The sequence below is a fragment of the Sminthopsis crassicaudata genome, chromosome 2 (assembly GCF_048593235.1).
Source record: "Sminthopsis crassicaudata isolate SCR6 chromosome 2, ASM4859323v1, whole genome shotgun sequence".
NCBI classification, from domain to species: Eukaryota; Metazoa; Chordata; class Mammalia; order Dasyuromorphia; family Dasyuridae; genus Sminthopsis; species Sminthopsis crassicaudata.
Genome location: NC_133618.1, coordinates 222,948,988 through 222,969,409, shown reverse-complemented (window position 1 = coordinate 222,969,409; position 20,422 = coordinate 222,948,988). Strand labels below are relative to the sequence as shown.

At 36.7% G+C, this 20,422-nt stretch overlaps 1 protein-coding gene across 1 annotated transcript in view; it reads right to left on the bottom strand.

Annotated features, from left to right (window-relative positions):
• LOC141552722 (ALK tyrosine kinase receptor-like) overlaps positions 1–20,422 on the bottom strand; it is an 895,621-nt gene that overhangs the window by 591,801 nt on the left and 283,398 nt on the right. The window lies entirely within an intron of this gene.

The following is a 20,422-nucleotide window of genomic DNA, read 5'->3' as shown; positions in this document are numbered from 1 at the left end:
CATAGCCACACTTCGAAGTAGGTGCTATTATGATTCCATTTTAGTTAAAGGTAAGTGAGCAAAGAGTAGTTAAGTGACATGCCTACGGTCACAGGCTAATAAGTGTCTGAAATCAGATTTTATATCAGATTTTCCTGATTGTGGGCCAAGCTCTCTATTCACTACCTTTAAGCATCAATGAGTAGTAGCATGGACAAGATATTGGAGGATAAATAGAAAATAAATACAAATTTATGGTATGGTTCTTTAAGCATAGTGTCTCAAGTGCTAAAGTTCAGAATGTGTTGACTGAATCTGGTGATGAATTCTAAGAACATTAAAAGCAATGACTTAAATGTCCAAAAAAGACATATTGTGAAAAAAGAGAAAAATCCAAGAAGGATTGGGGCTAATGTTTGCAGTAGTTAGGCTAGTAACAATGGATTACAGAGAACAATCAGAACCACCTGATCTTATTTTGCTTCTGTTTCCCTACCAAAGAAATAATGTTAAAGTAAATAAATTAAAATAAATTAGGTTATTAAAAGAACTGTATGCTATGATTCTTAATACCTTTTAAATGACCTTTGAAAGAGTTTGGAGAAAGGAACAAAGAGTTGCCACAATCCTGAAATAGGGTAAAGATTGTCCCAAAAAAAAGGAGAGCAGAGTTTGCAAAATGCAAGAATAGGTGATTCTGACAGAAATCTTTAGATTATTATATGATCAAAGGGCTGGTTATTAAATATCTAGAGAAGGGAGCACAGAATCACAAATGGCAAATATGCTTCAACAAAACAGATCATCCTAGGCAAATCTTCGCTCACCCACCTTTTTGGGGGAGAAGATAGGGCAAAGTTACCAGATTTATAGATCAGAAGGACATGTTGAATGTGTAGCTTTTACTTAGAGTTCAGTAAGACATTCGCAGGATGGTTACATAATATTATTGTAAACAAATTAGAGAAGTGTGGTCTGGATAATAGTATTACCATATGGATTTGGGGCTTGGTCACTGGTTGAACCCACAGTTCTCAGACATAGAGAATGTAAAGTCAATAGGATAGAGATTTCCAGTGCAGTGTTCCTGCAATTTGTGGCTGGCTCCCATGCTGGTCTGGTGATAGGATATAATGGTGTGGTGTGTGTGTGTGTGTGTGTGTGTGTGTGTGTGTGTGTGTGTGTGTGTGTGTTTAATTAATGACTTAAAGGTACTTGTGATGCAACTGTCAAATTTTCAGATAACACAGAGTTACCGGGAATGGTTAAGACATTGGATGATGAGTCAGGATCGAAAATGTTAGACAGCTGAAATCACAGGCTGACAAGTTGAATAATAAGTTGAAACGTTTACAAAGGTAATGATAAAATATTACTAATAGGATCAAAATATTAACATCACAAGTACAAGGTAATGAGGGATGGCTGGAAAGTCTTTTACTAAAGGAGGGGAAAAAAACTCTGGCGATATTGGTAGCAATTTCAATTTAAGACAAATATATAATATGGCAGCCAAAGGAGCTAATGCAATCTTAGGCTGTCATGAAAGGCTATTATCTAGAACAAAGAGGGTTTTGCTACAAAAAAAGGTGATTGCATATTATTTTTGTTAGACCATATCTGGAAAGCTGTTGGTTTTTCAGTTTTAGATAACACATTTTAGGATGAACTTTGATCAATAGAGAGTTTTCAGAAGAGGGTAACATGGATGATTAAAATTAAGGCTATTTAATTCAGAAAATAGAAGTGGGGGGGGAGGGAAGATAGTAAACAACAGCTCTTTTCAGGTATTTTTTAAAGGCTGTCATATGGAAAAGGAATCTAATTTTTTTTTTTTGTTTGTTTCTTTCCAAAAGCAGAACTAAGAGCAATGGGTGACATGTTGCAGGGTTAAATATTTTGCCTTTATGTAAGGAATGATTTCTGAACAAATTCAAACAACACTGAAATGGTTATTTCACAAGCCCTCGAGGAAAGTTTTCAAGATAAGTCTGGAAAAACTACTTAATCATGAAAGAAGAGCTGGATTAGATGGCTTCTGAGGTCCTTTGTATGAAAAATCTATGAAAAGCAATGGAGGGGCTTAAATATCAGATCTCCCATTACAGTATATAATAGCAATCATGAAAACTCTTTGGTACTGGTAAAAATAAACATTGATCAGTGAAACAAAGTAGATAATTTTACTGTGACCCTAAGACAGCTAGATGGTGCATTTGAGAGAACTAGGCCTAGAGTCAGGAAAACCTGGCTTCAAAAGTGGCCTCTGACACCTAATAACTGTGTGCCTGACAAGTCACTTAATTGCCAATTGTTTTATTTGTAAAACAAGAATAATAATTGGAATTATCTTTTAGGGTTATTATGAGGATCAAATAAAATAATAATTGTAAATTGCATAGCATAGTATAATTTAAATGTTAGTTATTATCATTACTATTAACTATTATTATGCTCAAAGACACCAAATAATAGGGTAAAGACTCTTTATCTAACAAAAACTGCTGAAGAAGTTGTCTGGAAGAAATTAATAATTTCTCATATCATATCCTTTAAGAAGCTCTAAATAGATGCATAAACTAATTAGAAATGGGAAAATTACAAAAAGGTCAAATGATAAAGGAAAGAAATAGGTCCACAATTATGGAAGGGGGGAAATTCTTAACTAAAGACAGGAGGCTGTATAAGTCAAAATAGACAATCTCAATTATATAAAAAAATCAATATGCTTTTGCATAAGCAAAAAAAACTATAATTACTATTAGAAGGAAAAAGTTAGCTAGAAAAATCTTTGCAAAGAAAATTTCTCCAATAAAAGTTTAATATCTAGAGTATATAAAACAGATTCTCCTTTGTATTATTTGTATACAAATTGTTCTCTACTCACAAAAAACATAACAAAACCTTTTGATAATAGAAGTTCACAGTTTTTACTGAAATCTCTTTCTCTTTGCACGTTAAAGATTTATGGTTATTGATGTTTATTAAGTTCATAACAAAGGAATTTTTTTTTAAAAACCAAGAAAAACAAAACAACAAAACACATTATGTTCCTTATACATCTGTTTGGGCTGTGGTGAGGAAAGTGTACATTTAAAATCAGTTAAGGATATAGGAGAGAGAATAGTAGATTTGAATTAGGAAGACCTGATTTAAATCTTGCATTAAACACTTATCAGTTATATCACCTGGCAAGTCTTTTAATCTTCGTCTTGGTTTCCTTAACTATAAAATGGTGATGAAAATATTACTTATTTCACAGAGCTGCTGTAAATATCAAATAAGATAATATATACATAGAACTCGTATAATATTATACAAGTATAAGATTATTTGAAAAAATGCCTTAGACAAATGGAACTCCCATTTAAAATACTGTGTATTTCTGACTCATTTACTAAATACCCTATTCCTTTTCTAGCCTACCCTTCATATAGCTTCCAAATAATATTCCTAATGATATGAAGTGATATAAAGAACCAAAATTGTGAAGACAATAACTATGTGTATCTATCTCGAAATGAAGAGGGAACAAGGGAAGAAGAGAAAGAATGAAAGGAGTGAGGGAGAAAGACTGAGAAAAGGAGGAAGTGAAGAACAGAGAAAAATAAAGAGGAAAAAAGAAGGAAGAAAGGGAAGAAGGAAGAAAGGTAAGTAGGGTGAAAGTGATAGAGGTGGAGAGGAAGGAACAAAAAAGTAAGGGAATGGGAAAGAGGAAAAGAAGGAAACAAGGAGAAAGGAAAAAGGAGGGAGAAAGTAAGGGAAAGAGAAACAAGGGAAGAAAAGAAGAAGTAAGGAATATAAGATAGAATAAAGGGAGAGAGGAAGGAGGAGTGAGAGGGAAGAAGGAAATGAATAAAGGGAAAAGGGAAGGACAAAAGGGAGAAGGGAAGGAAATGCATAAAGAATGGAATAAAGGAGAAAAGAAATCAAAATGGGGTCAAGGAAGAGATCTGTGGTTTTTTTTTTTTTTTTTTTTTTACTATAACAGGCAGTTAACTGTCATTATCCTCTTTTGCAGATGAGTAAACAAAAAAAATCTGAGAGGTTAAATGACTTGCCCATAGATGATCCAGTAAACAAATAAGGCAGGATTTGAATTTAGGTCCCCAACACTAGATACTGCACTTGATTAAGTGCATCCTGCTTCCTCTGGATATTTATGTGTATACACATACATATGCACACATATAGATATATATATACATATATAATACATACATTATATATAACATGTTATATGTACTGTATATATAATACATATTATGGTGTATAATATAAATAACAATATTTATCGACAATAATTATGTATATGTGTATGAATATACATATGTATTTACATATACACATACACATATTTGCATATATATTAGAGCAAGTCAGGATGAACAGTGTGGAACTTAGAATCAGAGGACCTGGATTCAAATTCTTGAATTATTGTATGCTAATGGGTTAACTATTTAACCTCTCCGCATTTTTGTTTATTAATTTGAAAAAAAAGGATTATAATATATTACATATATACAAGATATAATATAAATATATCTGTATATATGTATATACTCATTTGTATATATAGTTTTATATATAGATAAATAAAAATATAAAACCTTGGTTCCAGGATCAACTAGACTCATATTATGTAGGAGAAATAAATCTGAATCAACTCACTGTCAAAAAAACCACGTCCATCACAATGGATTATCACATAATCTTGTTGCTGTGTACAATGTTCTCTTGGTTCTACTTACTTAACATCAGTTCATGTAAGTCTCTCCAGGTCTCTCTGAAAACATCCTGCTAATCATTTCTTATACAATAATAATATTCCAAACATTCATATATCATAACTTATTCAGCCATTCTCCAACTGATGGGCGCCCACTTTCTAGTTCCTTGCTAATACAAAAGGGTTGTAACAAACATTTTTGCACTGCTTCCCTTCTAACTTTGGCTGCATTGGTTTTATTTGTACAAAAGCTTTTTTATTTAATATAATCAAAACTATTCATTTTGCATTTCATAATGTTCTCTAATTCTTCTTTGGCCATAAATTCCTTCCTTCTCCATAGATCGGAGAGGTATCCATTGTTCTCCTAATTTGCTTACAGTATTACCCTTTATGTCTAAATCATGAACCTATTTAGACCTTATTTTGATATGGAGTATTAGATAGATGGTCCATGACTAGTTTCAGCCATACTATTATTTTCCAAGAAAATATCTCTTTAAGTCCTTTCCAATTCTTATCATCCTCAGTTTTAAGTGATTAAAGCAAGATCCCTTAACTTGGCTTTGAAAAAAAAATAAGTAAATGCATAGGTCAGAACTCAAAAAATCCTTATTTTTAGTTCAAATTTTTTATTTGGGTATATTTCCTTCTCTCAGAGAAACTTAATTTACCATTCACCTCAGAGATCAATAAGAGTTGGAGATTATTAGACTGTTGTTCCTTGAGGGCAGGGCCTAAGTTATTTTTCTTTCTTTTAAAATTTCCACTTTCTAATATAGTACTTCTGCTCTTTAATAAGTATCTGTTAAGATGAGTTTACCAGCTTCTATCAACATCTAGTTATTTCCAAAATGAACCTGGTTTTTCCCTGTCCCTATCCAAAATTCTTTTGTTATTGGGACAATGATATGGAGAACATTCCCTTACTGTCTGTGCTCTTCCTAGGACACATCTGGAACCCAAATTCAAGACAGCATCTTTGTTCACTTGCAATCAGACTGCTGACAAGAAGGGCCAGGACTCCTTCATCAATCAAGTGGAAGCTGGACAGCTTAGGAGAAAGTGGGGTGAGGAAAACAGAGAGCCCTCCTCTCCCTCACTCTTTGGTCTTAAGAGTGACCTATTTGGGAGCTCTTACACATAGGGCATCTCCAGAGCTGAAATATTCCCCCCCAAAAAGCTTCCATGTGTAAAAAAGGGACAGGGGGCTACTTAAAAAGTGGGGAGAGAGGCCTGAAGTGTTTCTAAGTGTAAGCAGTCTGGAGCTTATGTTCGTGTGTATGGGTGTTTGTGTGTATGTCTGGGAGTGTGTCTGCGAGTGTGACTGACTGTGTGTCTGAACTTATCTATAGGGAAAAGACAAGTTCCAAAGACAAAAAGGAAGAAGCCAGTTTTCTAGCTTCCTGTGAGCTGTCTTTAGAGGCAAAGTAACTCAGTGGGAAGCACCCTGACATTGGGGAAGTTAGAAGATTTCATTTTATATCCTGGCTCTGTCCAGACCTATCTTTGGGAACTTGGGTGAGATTGTGAATCTTCTTGAGCCTTCCTTATCATATATAAAATGGGAGATTTGGACTCAATCATCTTTAAGGTTCCTAATTCCAGCTTTAAATTTGCACTTCCCCTGCTGTTCCACCCAGCATCCCTCAGGGGAGGTGAACCCGCAACAGCTCTCTAATCCATAGTGTCAGTGACAAAGACAGGACTGAAGGGGAGCATGCTCATTATGTCACTAAGAACATCAGAAGTAGAGGGGTCCCACAATGGGTCATGTACATGCTTGCTCCGTAGCTGGAGAGTTCAGAGATATAGGGAAGGATCAAGAACTTCAAAGTCATGAGAACACAGAGATAGAAAAGCTGGGTCAAGAGCAAGTTGGTGAACAGCTAGAAAAATTCAGATGAAAAGTAGCAGCAAATAAGAATGGGAGCCAATGAATGATGAATGACCGGAGGGAACAAGTGCCTGAGAGATTTTGTGGATGAATATTTCCACCTCTGAGAGTGAATTATATGGCCATAGCTCACCAAGCTGTCATTCTCAGAAGCACAGAATGATCCCGGCAGCTCTGTTCTCCACGGCTCACTTTTCCTTAAGCTGGCTTCCAGTAGACTGCAAACTCCTTGAAGGCAGGGACTGTATTTTGTCTCTTTTGGTGTCCCTAATGCTTAGCACATTTGTTATTTAGTGGTTTTTCAGTCATGCCCAACCCTTTGTGACCCCTTTTGGGGTTTTCTTGGCAAAGATACTGGAGGAGTTTGCCATTTCCTTCTCCGGCTCATTTTACAGAGGGGGAAACTGAGGCAAACTGAGAGCTAGTAAATATCTGAGGCTGGATTTGAACTTATGAAGGTGAGTCCTGGCTCTCTATCCACTATGCTAGCTAATTACCCTTTGGCAATATGTTTGGCACATAGTAGGAGCTCAATAAATGTTTACTGAATTTAATTGAGTCAGAGAAACAGATTTAACTCTTTGCTATTTATGTGAGCTTGGGTAAGCCTTTTCCTCTCTTGTTGAAAGCCCTTGATAAAGCTGCCTTATTCCACTCTCTCCATATACTTTGAAATCTGGTGACACTGATCTCCTTGCTATTCCCTGAATAAGACAATCCACCTCCAGAGTTAGACTCTCTTTTATGTCTGGAATTCTCTACCTTCTCATCTCAACTTCCTGGCTTCCTATAAGTGCCAATTAAAACCTGCCATCTACAGGAAGGTTTTTCCAATCCTTTTTACTGTCAGTATCTTCCCTCAGTTGATTATTTCCAATTGACCCTGCATTTATCTTTGTATTTGGTTGCCTGCATATTGTTCTCCCATTAGATTGTGACCTTCTTGAGAGCAGGGGCTGTTTTTTTGCCTTTCTTTAAATCTCCAGTGTTTTTCACCGTGCCTGGCATGTGGTAAGCATTAATAAATGTTTGCTGATTTCCTGGCAATCACTGGGTCTCAACTAATTCAAGCATAAAAAAAAAGATTAGGTAGAAGAGCTCTAAAGTTCCTTCCAATTCTAAAGTTCTGTGGTTCTGTGGAACAGACTATTTTAGCAACATGTAAAGAATGCAAAGGAGACTAATATCATTCAATGGATCATCTCTTCATAGCGATGAGCTATGGTCTTTGAACAGGTGAGGAAAATGAGACCCAAATTTGGTCAGGTTCACATTATAAACACAAAGGTAAGGATTTAAGAACCAGTCTTGATTTCCAGTCCATTCATCTACCATTATCCCATGATTCCTGTGAAAGTCTTATGCTCTAGTTTGAGTTCCTTTTCATGGAGGATTGGGCCATTATAACTCTTGAATGGGCTTACTTACAGAATGGGGGCCTAACCCTTTGTTTTTGACAGATATAAAAGGAGCTCGATCAGTTCCATCTTACTTGATATGATATCCCCAAAGACCTACTTAAATCTTGCATCAAAGGTGGATGTAACAATTAATAACAATTACATTTATAAAACACTTAATAGTTTACAAAGCATTTTATAATTCTTTTTTCATGATCCTCACAACAATAATAATATTGCATTATTATTTCCATTTTGTAGGTGAGGAAACTGATGCAGATAGTAGTATAGCTACTTACTCAGGTTCACACCTAATAGTCCTCCATATGCTAAAATACCTAGCTATATAAGAGTCACAGAGACTAAGATTAAGTCCCTTCTACTGTTTTTTTCAATTTTTATTTTTTTTTAAAATTATATAAGTACATGTTGTTTTATTGTCATTGAGGCTAAAAAAATCTTTTTTCTTTTTTTGTCTTTCTATCTCTAGCACTAGTAAAGCAGTACCTTGGTCTTGGATTTGACTTGGGTTTAATTACAGTTTCCTTGGATGCCATACTGACTATCTGACTAGGAAATTTAACCTCTCAGAACTCCAACCAACTATCTAAGACTATAACTTGCAAATTAGATGCAAATCTATATTGAGAAAGGGAATTTCCTCACTGGAAGTTCCTTAGACTCATGAAATAACAGATTTAGGACTTATTTGCCTCATCCTGCTCCCCACTTACTCCAAACAAACAAACCCACAGTCCTTAAAATCTTATCCACTGTCTGACATATTAGGTGGTTAATAAGTACAGACTAAATTGATTATGTCTAATAAAGTAGCTTATGGAGCTTCTGTATCAGAAAAGCCAAATTCTGGCATAATGGAACCTGGAAGTCAGGAGCTCTGGGTTATAGTACCAGCATTATCATTTCCTTGCTGTATACTCTTGAGAAAATCCTTACTCTCTCTGAGTGTCAGTTTCCTTATTTAAAAGATGAGGCTAATAATATTAGACCTATTTCACAAGATTTTTAGTAAGAATCAAAAGAAATCATGCATGCAAAAGCATTTTGTAAATTTAATGAGTGTTTATGTGTGTATTTGCATATGCACGCATTTATGTGTCAGGAGAAGGGGACTAGTTAATGAGGATCTAATCTTTAGAGCATGTGCAGGTATTCCTTCATGAACTCAAATAATAAAAGAGCCATTTGAGGTCTCACTGGCAGCCAAAGTAGGTAGAAGAATCTGCCGGAGTGGAAGTAGTGGCCAAAAAAATTTTTTTTTCCTGAGTTCGGGAGATTTCTGATAGCTTCTGATCTTTGAAGTTTATAGGTTGAACCTGGTCAATTCTATCTTTATATATGTGAATACCAAGGGATGTCATTCCATTCATTACAATGGAAGCCTAGTTTAGGGGCCTCAGAATGGTCCCTGGGTTCACTACATTGTTTGTTTTGATTTGTTTACATAGAGCAAATATCTGACTTGTTTATACTACAGTTGAACAGCTAATAAATTGGTCAGTGGAGGAAGGCCATGGTTGCACTTTTTTTTTTTTTTTTGGCTGGGTCCAAGTAGCATTTCCTGCCCTGGTAAATCAGTGTTGCCAATGAACTGTGGCTGCGTTAGAATGCAAGCTAAGGTGTGATTAATAAAATCTGACATTTTAAAATGTTGTGCTGGTGATGTTTAGGGTCTTTATGGATTTTCTTCTTCCTTCCCCTCCTCCCCACACTCCCACCCCATGGAGAGTGCCACAGGGCTTTTCCAGCTTAGGCTGATGGAAGATATAAAGTAATTTGACTGCAGTCAGTTCAGGGTAGAAACAAATTGTGAAGTGCTTTTAATTGCTTTGTGAATTGTATTTCCCCCTCCAATCCATCCCACACTCAGGCTGCCAGATTAATCTTTCTAATGCATAGCTCTTATTCTGGCCCTTCCCCACTCAGGAGCCTTTCATGATTCCCTATTGCCTATCAAATAGAAGTTTCACTCTGGCATTCAAGGCCTACTGCAATATGACTTCATCTTACTTTGCCAGCTTACTTTCACATGGCTGTTGTCTCTGACCTTCAGATTTTTATATTTCTAATGATTTTAGATATGTTTCAGTAAAACCTGATTACTTTTTTTTTTTACTGTTCATTGAATAAACCTCTCTTTTCCCCTATCGCTGTGTATATTTTTCCTTCCTGTCTCCTCTGTTCAGAATCATAGGAAGCTACCTAACACAATCTCTTCATTTTATAGATGAGGAAACTGATGTCCAAGGAAGGAAGCTGCACAGAGCTGGGGAATAAGTACCAGCCGAGAAGTCAGAGGACTTGAAGTACATTCTGTCTCTGAAATTTGGTATTCATCTGACTTAGGCAAGTCACTTAAACTAACTATCTGTAAAATAAAGGGACTGGACTAGACACTTTCTGATGTCTTTCTCAGTTCTAGATCTACAAGTCTATGAGGTTAAGTGAGAGTAAGTGAGGTTAAATTAACCAAAGTATAGGTTTTACACATCATCCCTTATGATTTGACTCTAGGTCTTTTGGCTCCACTGCCAGAGATCTTTCCACTATGCCATCCTGCTATATTTCCAGATTTAGGACAAATGCAACTTTCCCCATGAAGCCTTACCTTATCCTCAGTTCTTTCACAGAATTTCTTATCTTTATAATGTGCATATTAGCATATTTTATTTTTTCTTATGATTATTTGTACACATATATCCCTTTTCTCTTCCTCTCATATATAAAATCGATGGAGGCAGGGACTTCTTTTGATTTTTATGTGTTCTTTGATGATTGGTACAAATGCCCTCTGTAGAGTAGTTCAAGAAGCAAATCCCAAATGCTTTATCACTTACAAGCAAGATCTTCACAAAGCAACTACAGGACTTCACAGTCTGTCTCCACTTTGAACTGACTGAAGCTCTGACATTTTACTCCCATGACCAGCCTTCAAACACCCAAAGGACAAACATACAAGATGATCTAAAATTTTGTCAGCATAGGGGATTTACCTGGTGGGATCCCCTTTCCCTCAATGCAAATTGTCTATATATGAGTCTATAACTTAGTATATTAGTCCTAGGGAAGTAATTAAGAAGCACAAAAGGAGCTGGGAGGGATTTTGTTCTCATTCAACTGATGTCCAAGGTCACACAACTACTATACAATTTGAACCCAGGTCTCTCTGATCTTATGGAAGCTAGGTGGTACAGTAGATAGAACACTGGACCCAGAGTCATTTTCCTAAGTTCAAATTTGGTCTCAGATATTTACAACCTGTGTGACCCTGGGCCAGTCACTTAACTGCTTCTATTTCCTCATCTGTAAAATGAGCTGGAGAAGAAATAGCAAAGCATTTTTGCCCAAATGGGATCATAAAGAGTTTGACATGACAATGATGACAAAAAAAACCCCTCCCTGACATTAAGTCCAGAGTTTGATCAACTATGCCATATTGATTTTATTTAGTTAGTCAGACCACAATAAAACTTGTTAAGCACTTGCTATGTCCCAAGCATTCTGCTAAATTCTGGGAATACAAATACAGTTCTTTTTCTACATTCTAATGAGAAAGACAACATTTAAAAAGCAAGCTTGAAAGGTGGGGCCTGGAAGGGGAAAAGAAAGTACTTTTGTAAAGGCATGATGGAGAAATCTTTCTAAACATTCTAAACAAATTTAAATTTATTTACCGCAAAACATTCCCAACATATTTTGAAAAAGAATTTGTTAGAATTGTATTAATAATTTGTCTAAATTTTATTAATAAAATAATGAATATTGTCCAAGTAGTCAAATATAAGTAGGGCAGAATGAATATTTGATAGTATTTTAATTAAATAAATTAACCGGTGCATATCACGGTCTCCATACAACTTCAGCTAATCAACAAAAATTTTTTGAAGACCTGCTGTCTGCAAACTGTGGTCCTTAGATAAAAAAACTTAAATTTAGAGTCAAAAGGAATCTTAGAAATTATTGAGACCAAATGTCTAGAAGTGAGGAAATCAGGCCAGAAACAGAGTGATTTGCCCAATGTCCCAATTAGCAAGTATCTAAAGTGGGAGCTGAACTTAGAACTTCTTAATTCCAAATCTAGAGTCCTATCGATTACACTACACTACCTCTCCAAGTGAAGTGCTACATAAAAATCAACAAAAGTTATTAATATTAGGGGTGGCAGGGCTTAGTATCTGGGATTTATGAGAAATAGAGAAGGGGATGTGGAGGGAGATAGATGAACAGAGAGAGGAAGATCAAGTGAGAAGAAAAGGGAAAGAGAATGAGAAAGGAGAGAGAGAGAGATGGTTTCTATGTTCTTCCTAAGTGTTCTCATTTGAAGGCTGACTCTCTTCCATTTCTTCAACTGATTCTCACATGGGTTGGTTCTTTATTTCCTCACCATCCTAACCTCCCTCCAGACTTTTTTTCCCCCTAAGCCTTAACTTCCTTACCTACAAAATAGGGATAATGATACTTGCACTCTTTACCACATAGTGTTATTATCAGGAAAGTGCTTTATAAACAGTAAGCCATACATCTTTATATATGTGTGAACAACAGGGTCACTCAAAATTGAATCTAGATTTACTTGAGCCCAGAGTTGGAGTCGTTTGTGAAAGCCTTTCTCCACATTTGATAAAAAACAAAAATGCAGTATTACTATTTCTTCATGGAAGAGAATCATAAGCAATACAAACATGTCCTTTCAGTCAGTTGAGGGTTTTTTGTCTTTATATCATGATGGAAAACAGGATGATGCAGGCTGAAAGCATCATTGATCTTGCTTAATATGGTCTGTAGACTAAGTGTCTTATAAAGCTAACAGATTCAAGTGGAAGACTTTAATATATGAATGAATCCCATAGCATCAACACTGTTCTTGAAAGGACTAGTGTGAAATGTGGGGAGTCCTGTTAACAAGCTACTGTAATGTGAGGAATCTTTCAGAAACACCAAGGGAAGAGGGAGCAGGGCTTTGTTGAGTCTTACATATAGACAATCTGATGAAGAAAGGTGAATGAACTAGAAGCAAACAAAAAAAAAAAAATAAAAATTCTGCCTTTAATTGGAGTGAGGCTGGGAGAGACTTAGATTCCTAAGAGTGTACAGGGACTGAGAAAAAGCAAAATATTAGAATATAACCTAGTACATTGGGGAGGACTTTGGACCTGAAATCATAACGTCATAATCTAAATACAAATCTGCAATTTACTAACTCTGAGCAATCTCTCTGAGTCTCAGTTTCCTCGTCTGTAAAATCTGATAATAGCTTCCACTAATGACCCCCATAAACTTCTATTAAAAATGCTTTATACACCTTAAAGATATGTGAGTTGTTTGATTTTGCTGAACAGCATTTTTCCTTTCTTTTTTTATTTTTTTAATAAAAGGAATGGCTTGTAGGTTGATGAAGGAAAAATGGATCTATTTGGAAATGATGGTGATATAAATGTAATAGGTTTGAGCTGATGATGCGTGGCCTTAGACTGTAGAAATGCCCTCTAGTTAAAGTATGGGCACTTTGTTTAGGAATGATGCAGCCATTCCTTATGGGTTCCTTTGACTAAGGGCTATGTCAACAAAGAATGGTGGCTGAGTCAAAAAGAACCCCTTACCCTGAGCTCCCCAACTACCCCACACCCCCTTTTCTTTTATCATTTTTTTTATTAAAGCTTTTTACTTCCAAAACATATGCATGGATAATTTTTTAACATTGACCCTTGATCTGTTCCAAATTTTCCCCTCCTTCTCTGCACCCTCCCAAATGATAGGTAGTTCAGTGTTAAATATGTTAAAATATATGTCAAATCCAATATATGTATACATATATACAGTTATCTTGGTGCACAAGAAAAAAATCAGATCAAGGAGTAAAAAAAAAACTGAGAAAGAAAACAAAATACAAGCAAATGACAACAGAAAGAGAACACATTCCCTTTTCTGTAGGCAATGAAAAGAAGTAAGAGTTAATCTCTGGTCTCTTTCAAGGAGATCTTTTTGTTGGGCCATGGTCAGTGTCAACTAGCATTTGGTTTTCTAGCTGGGAGCAGGGAAGGAATTTTTCTTCTACTCATCCCTTGGCAGCAATGAGACTTCACACATTCTATGAGCTGTTCTAAGTGAACCAGAAACCCAAACCTCAAGTCCTTGGTTGCCTCTTCTGAGCCAGGTCACTGTTCAGTAAATGTGAGAAATTGATCTTTTCAGCCCCATTGGTAACAACCTGAGTTTGCAGACTCAAGAGCTGACTTTCTGGCAGGAGGTAATTTCATCAATAACTTCTCAGAAGAGAAGCTAAAAACCATCACAGGATGCTGGAAGAATTATGAAAAGTTAAGCCATATCTTGGGTTGCAAGAAAATCTGGACTTAGGAGTTGCTCAGATAGTATGGTTCCAAGGTGAATATGAAATATCTGTAGAGCAAAACTATGATGTTGCCTTTACCTCCTGAAAAGAGGATAGTAGATAATCTGTTACTCTTTTAGCTGTTTAGCATATGTTCTATATTAATCAATGCTTGAAAGGCTTTTGAGCTTTAAGAATTTCATTTTTAGTGGAGTAAATCAATAGCCACCCCATAATTAGTATTTATTTGATGCCTCTAGTACTCTTCTGGAAGAGTCTATCTTAGTCCAGTTTTTATAGGATCTTAGATAAGAGCTCTCACTAAAGCTTATTTCTGGGGTGGGAGATAAATAAGGCAGAGAATGAAAAAAAAAAGCCTTATCTATTTAGAGTATAGGCTCCAAACTGAATCTAGATCCCAGAGTTGGAGCTTCTTGTGGGAACCATATCCAGCTTTGTTGGATTAAAAACAAAAAGATTGCAATAAAAAATTAAAGCTTTTTTATAAAAAAAAAAGTTATATGTTCAACTTCAAAGACAGACATAGATGCAACAGTAGAAGTGTTTGCTATAATATCATAGTGTCTTATCTAGCAGGATAATAAACCTCTTGAGTCAAGCCTTATCTGTGTATCTGATTATTGGACAATGCAAAGTGATTTCACCAGAACTTGAAAGAGAATTTTGATCTCTCTCATATGTAAATTGATTGGTCAGTAGATTTTTCTAGTTCCATTAGGAAAAGGAGATCATAATAGAATACACTAACTCTGAGAATCCAGTTTTTGGAGGGCCAAATCACACTAATATGAGATAGATTATATTAGGTAGACAGAGTCCCTGGCTTCCCCATATTTATACATTTGGGAATACTTGTGCATCATTTGCCTGCAACTAGAAAGAACTGCAGAGGTCATTGAGTATAGCCCATTAAGAAAACAGTCATAGAAAAGCAAAGCGTTAGTGCAAATAGAGCAGTCATTTTCTGTTGAAAGTGAGTTCACCTGGATATCTATTTGTGCTTGACGTGATTCTTTTGCATTGTACTCTAGGATGCTACAGAATTACCTTAATGTCATTCAAAATCCCTCAAGATAATTCAGACCCGTTCCAATGGTCTTGTGATGAGTAGAGTCATCTGCAACCCAGGCTGTGGGTTCTAGTGTGGATCATAACATAGTATTTTTACTTTTTTGTTGTTGATATTTGCTTGCATTTTGTTTTCTTTCTCATTTGTTTCCTTTTTTATCTGATTTTTCTTGTGCAGTTTGATAATTGTGGAAATATATATAGAAGAACTATACATGTTTAACATATATTGGATTACTTGCCATCTATGGGAGGGAAGGAAAGGGAAAAAATTTGGAGCACAAGGTTTTACAAGGATGAACGTTGAAAATTACCTAGGCATATGTTTTCAAAATAAAAAGCTTTAAAATAAATTTAAAAATTAAAAAAGTCCCTCAAGAGTTCTACCTCATTAACCTACTCAGGAAAAACCAAACAAATGCCAAACACTTGCTTCCTAGATATGTATACCATTGGATGGGCAGTTTTAAGCAACATTGTCCAGATTCTATATCTTGAACATATTTGCATTAACATAGCTAGGAAGGACATTTCGCATACATATGGGCTTTCCTAAATAGGTAAATTTAAATTTAAACTGTTTTTATCTCTTGGATAGATGTGGAACATGGACAAGGACACGGGTCCTGAGTTGAACAGGAGGATAAGGGGAGAAGGACAAATTGAGATATTTTACAATTGAAGAAATGTCAACAAGATTCTCTTTGAAATAAAGGTTCATATTTTTAAGATCAACATTCTTCTAATGCTATTGTATGATTATATATGATCACACTGACAAATTAAAGTTGTGGGTCATCTAAGGAAATGAAATGGCACATGGTGAATACAAGTAGATGGGAAAATATCAACAAAAAGTTGTCCTGGAGAAGTAAAAATATCATCAGAAAGGCATATGACTGGAAAAAAGTAGTTGAATGAGGTGTGAAAGCAAAAGGTAATAAATAAACGCACCAACTGTCCACATGCTCCATTGATATCCACACAACAGAAAGGAATTCAGAGGAATTTCCCTAGTACATTGGAGAGCTCCCTCATGGAGCATTTGTGAGAGGACAAAAGTCACATGGGATGACTTGTTTGGGTGGACTCTCTTTAGAGGTGTTAAACTTACACGGAATGTGGTTGACCCAGATTAAAACATAACTGTGAAATGTTTGATAAAATAAATAAATTATGAAGAACATAGATAATGGTTTTCTAAGTCAATAGGCAACCTACAGGGATCCATTTCTATTTGATTTTGACACCTTTGGAATCTATATCATTGGACTGAACATCCCTCTCAATGGCATCATGGACCCACTCAAATATCTAAAAATGTGCATTGTTTCCCACTGGTCACATCCAAGTTTTGACGGATGCTCTAGGGCTCTTCCAGTACATCTATGAATTGTGTAGCTGGGGTGCTGGTACAGCTCCAGGGGTACTGTGCATGGCCTGCCCTCATTGCTTGGTCTCAAAATTCAGAGGCAAGGGGACCCTTATGGACTTTTCTTCCTTAGGAGGGCAGAAAGCCTTCCTGTTCATTCAGTATATCCAGACTGGCCATGTTTTAATCTCCTCCCCTTCCTCTGAGCTCATCTCTTTATGACTCTTGAAATGAGTTGCAGTCCCTTGGGGTATGGAGGTCCTTGCTCTAGTAGACTCAGGGGCCTCCCAGGACTTTATAGACAGACGCATTATTGACTCAAACATAGACAATATTCTAGAGATTCCGTGCTATCCTACTACAGCAGAGGCAATCAGTATAATCAATAAGGATGGCTCAGGAGACCAACCTTCTTCCTACATGTGTGATTTAGAAACCACGTCCTTGTCCCTTCAGTCTTCCAGAGTTCTGAAATAGCAAATTCACATAGCTTTGAAACCGAGGCACAGAAATGCTTTTACTCCCTGTGAAAAAGTTAGAAGCAGACCAGATCAGGTAGACCTTGTCTCAATGACATCTTCTTTTACTCCTGGGATCCTACCAGCATTCCAAATGGTCTGAGACATCTTGAACAACTATGGCCATAGCAGCCTGTTTGAGAAGGAACGGATTGAGGTTCTGGAGCACAAAGTGTGTCAGTGGAGAACCCACGAGTGGAGACAGAAGCACAACTCAGCTGTGCTCAGTTCAAACACTGTCTCCAACATGAACTCTGTGACCCCAGGTAAATAATGTAATTCCCCTCCAGATTTCATTTTCCTATAAAATAAAAGGGCTGGACTCTAAGGTCATTTCCAGCTCTAAATCTATGGTCACCAGGTTACAAGATCAAATAAGTTAAGATTTGTAAAATAATTAGCACTGTCTTTGGTACACAGAAGGTGCTTAATAAATGCTTATTCCATTCACTTTCTGCTTATGAGGTCCTATGCATAAAGACCTGCAAGGCTTGTCAGAGTCTTACCCCAACTTGTTGTTAGGGTCCTAGAGAGGCCATATGGGATGGTGAACAGAGACTGAATCAGAAAGACTCAGAATTGAATCTCATCTCAGAAATTTTCTGTGACTGACCAACTTATGGTGTCAGGGACCAGGAAAGAATACTCGGCTCACCAGAACGAGGCTAACAAGGGAACGTAGAAGTCTCCTGGTGGAGAAGGTGAGGAGGACTTTTTTTGGCCCTGATGAGACACACACAAAAGAGAAGGAGCCATTTCGCTTTGAAGCCTGGCTCTTGAGAGTGGAGATGGTGATTGCTGCCAGGCATATTAATGGGTAATTTTAGAACTGTGATCAAACCTTCTCTTTGCCAGAGACAGTGATGCCAGTCCCATGAGGGATGGGAGGCCTTTTTTGTTTTTCCTTCTTGGTTTCGTAATTGGTTTTAAAATTATATCTATCTATCTAGCTATCTATACATTTGACTTTCCTGTCAAATAAATTGATACATTAATAGGATGGGGGGGAAAGTGATTAAAAAAACTAATTTACTAATTTTTCCTCTTCTTCTAAAGCAATAGTCACTAAATTGCATGGGTCCCTATAGACCTGAAAAGCAGAAGTTTTAATAGAAGTTCCATTCAATAGCCAAAAGAGCTCTCTCAACACAGCTGCAACTAGGCTGAGATGACTATGGCTTTGCCCCAAAGCAGCAAAATAGAAAGGGCATAAAAATGCTGTGTATGCACTCCTTAAACAGTATAAAGCTCCTCGTTGGCAGCCACTTTACATATCAAATCTTGTCACTTTTACCTTTGTGGCAGATCTTTTAGCGGGACCCACCTCTCCACCACAGTTTAAGGGTTCTTGTCATCTCTTCCTATTTCAACTGATTATTTTTGCGAATTAGGTGTTCTGGGAAGTCTGGCAGTGCACAGAAAGTTGACCTCAATGTCAGGAAGACCAGCTATGTCCAAGTGTTGCCTCTAACACGTATTAGCTGTGTGACACTTTCTATTTCAGTGCTCCTAATATTTGCAGAGCAGGTATATATCTGCTAAGACGTTCCTTGTCCATGGCTCTGAATGACAGTGATATTATAGTTTTGGTGTAAAGCTAGACTAGACTAGGCAAGATAATATTCCTCATGACTGACTGTGCTGTTCTCCCTATTCAACACACTCCACTGGCTCCTTATTTCTTCCAGAAAGTAATATAAAATCCTCTCTTTGGCAACTGAAGTCCTTCCTGATCTGACTCCTGATTACCTTTCTGATCTTCTTGCATTTGACTCCTCTCCGTGTATGCTATTAATCAATTATGAGCTAATTACTGGCCCACTTGCTATTCTTCACACAAGATGCTACATCTGTGAACTTGGTGCATTTGTAGTAGCTGCTTCCCACTACTCACATGCCCCCCATTTCTAGAATGTTCTACTCCCTCTTTCCAACTCCTAGCTTACCTAGCTTCCTTCCATGCTCACCTCAAAAACCTGCCTTGGGCAGGAGGCCTTCTCGGGGTGTCCTGACTAATTACCACCAGTACTAAAATTTCCTTTAATTTATATTGTATATATCTTCTATAGAAGGATCTACCATTTGTCCTGAAGCCTGCAACCTTTCCAAGTGCAAAAATAAAAATAAAATAAAATTGGGAAATATTTAACAAGTTAAAAAGACTATAAAACTTAGATAACATTACATTGAAAAACTGTTGATGTGCAACTCACTGGGATAGTTAAATCCAGATTTCCACTTGTTTGACACCCCTGATATCCTATGTACAAGGTTGTTTGTGTGTTGTCTTCCCCATGAGAATGTGAGCTCCTTCAGAGTATGGACCATATTCTTGCCTTTCTTTGTGTCTGTGGAATTTACCATGGGCTTGGGCAGTGATAAGTGTCTAATAAATTCCTGCTGATTAAGAAAATCTCTGGGGCAGGTAGGTTGTCTAGTGGATAGAAACCTGGAATCAGGAGGATTCAGATTCAAATTTGGTCTCAGATACTTTCTAGTTCTATGACCCTGGACAAGTCATTTAATCCTGTTTCCTCAAATGTAAAGTGAGCTGGAGAAGGAAATGGTAAACCACTCTATTTTAACCTCTCTCCCCCAAATACACACCAAAACAAACAAATCCCAAAACTACAAATAAATAAATAAACAATCCTAAACGAGGTCAGGAAGAGTTGGATATGATTGAACAATACCAAGAAAGTCGCAGATTAGGAGCTTAGTTAACTCATAAGAATGCTTTACACCAAAACTATCATATCATATCATTGACATTCAAAGCCACGAATAAGGAACATCCTAGCAGATGCATACCTGCTCTGCAAATATTAGGAGCAGTAGAAAGTGACTTGTCCAGAGTCACACAGCTAATATGTAATAGAGGCAAAACTTGGACACATCTGGTCTTCCTGACATTGAGGTCAGCTTTCTAGCACTATGCCAGACTTCCCAGAACACCTAGTTAGCAAAAATAATCAATTGAAATAAGAAGCTATCCTGGAAGAGTCGAGGGTAAGACAAGGAGAAGATATTGTGCTTCCCAGAGAATGATGTACCAATTGACTCTGATCATCCTTAAATATAGGGAA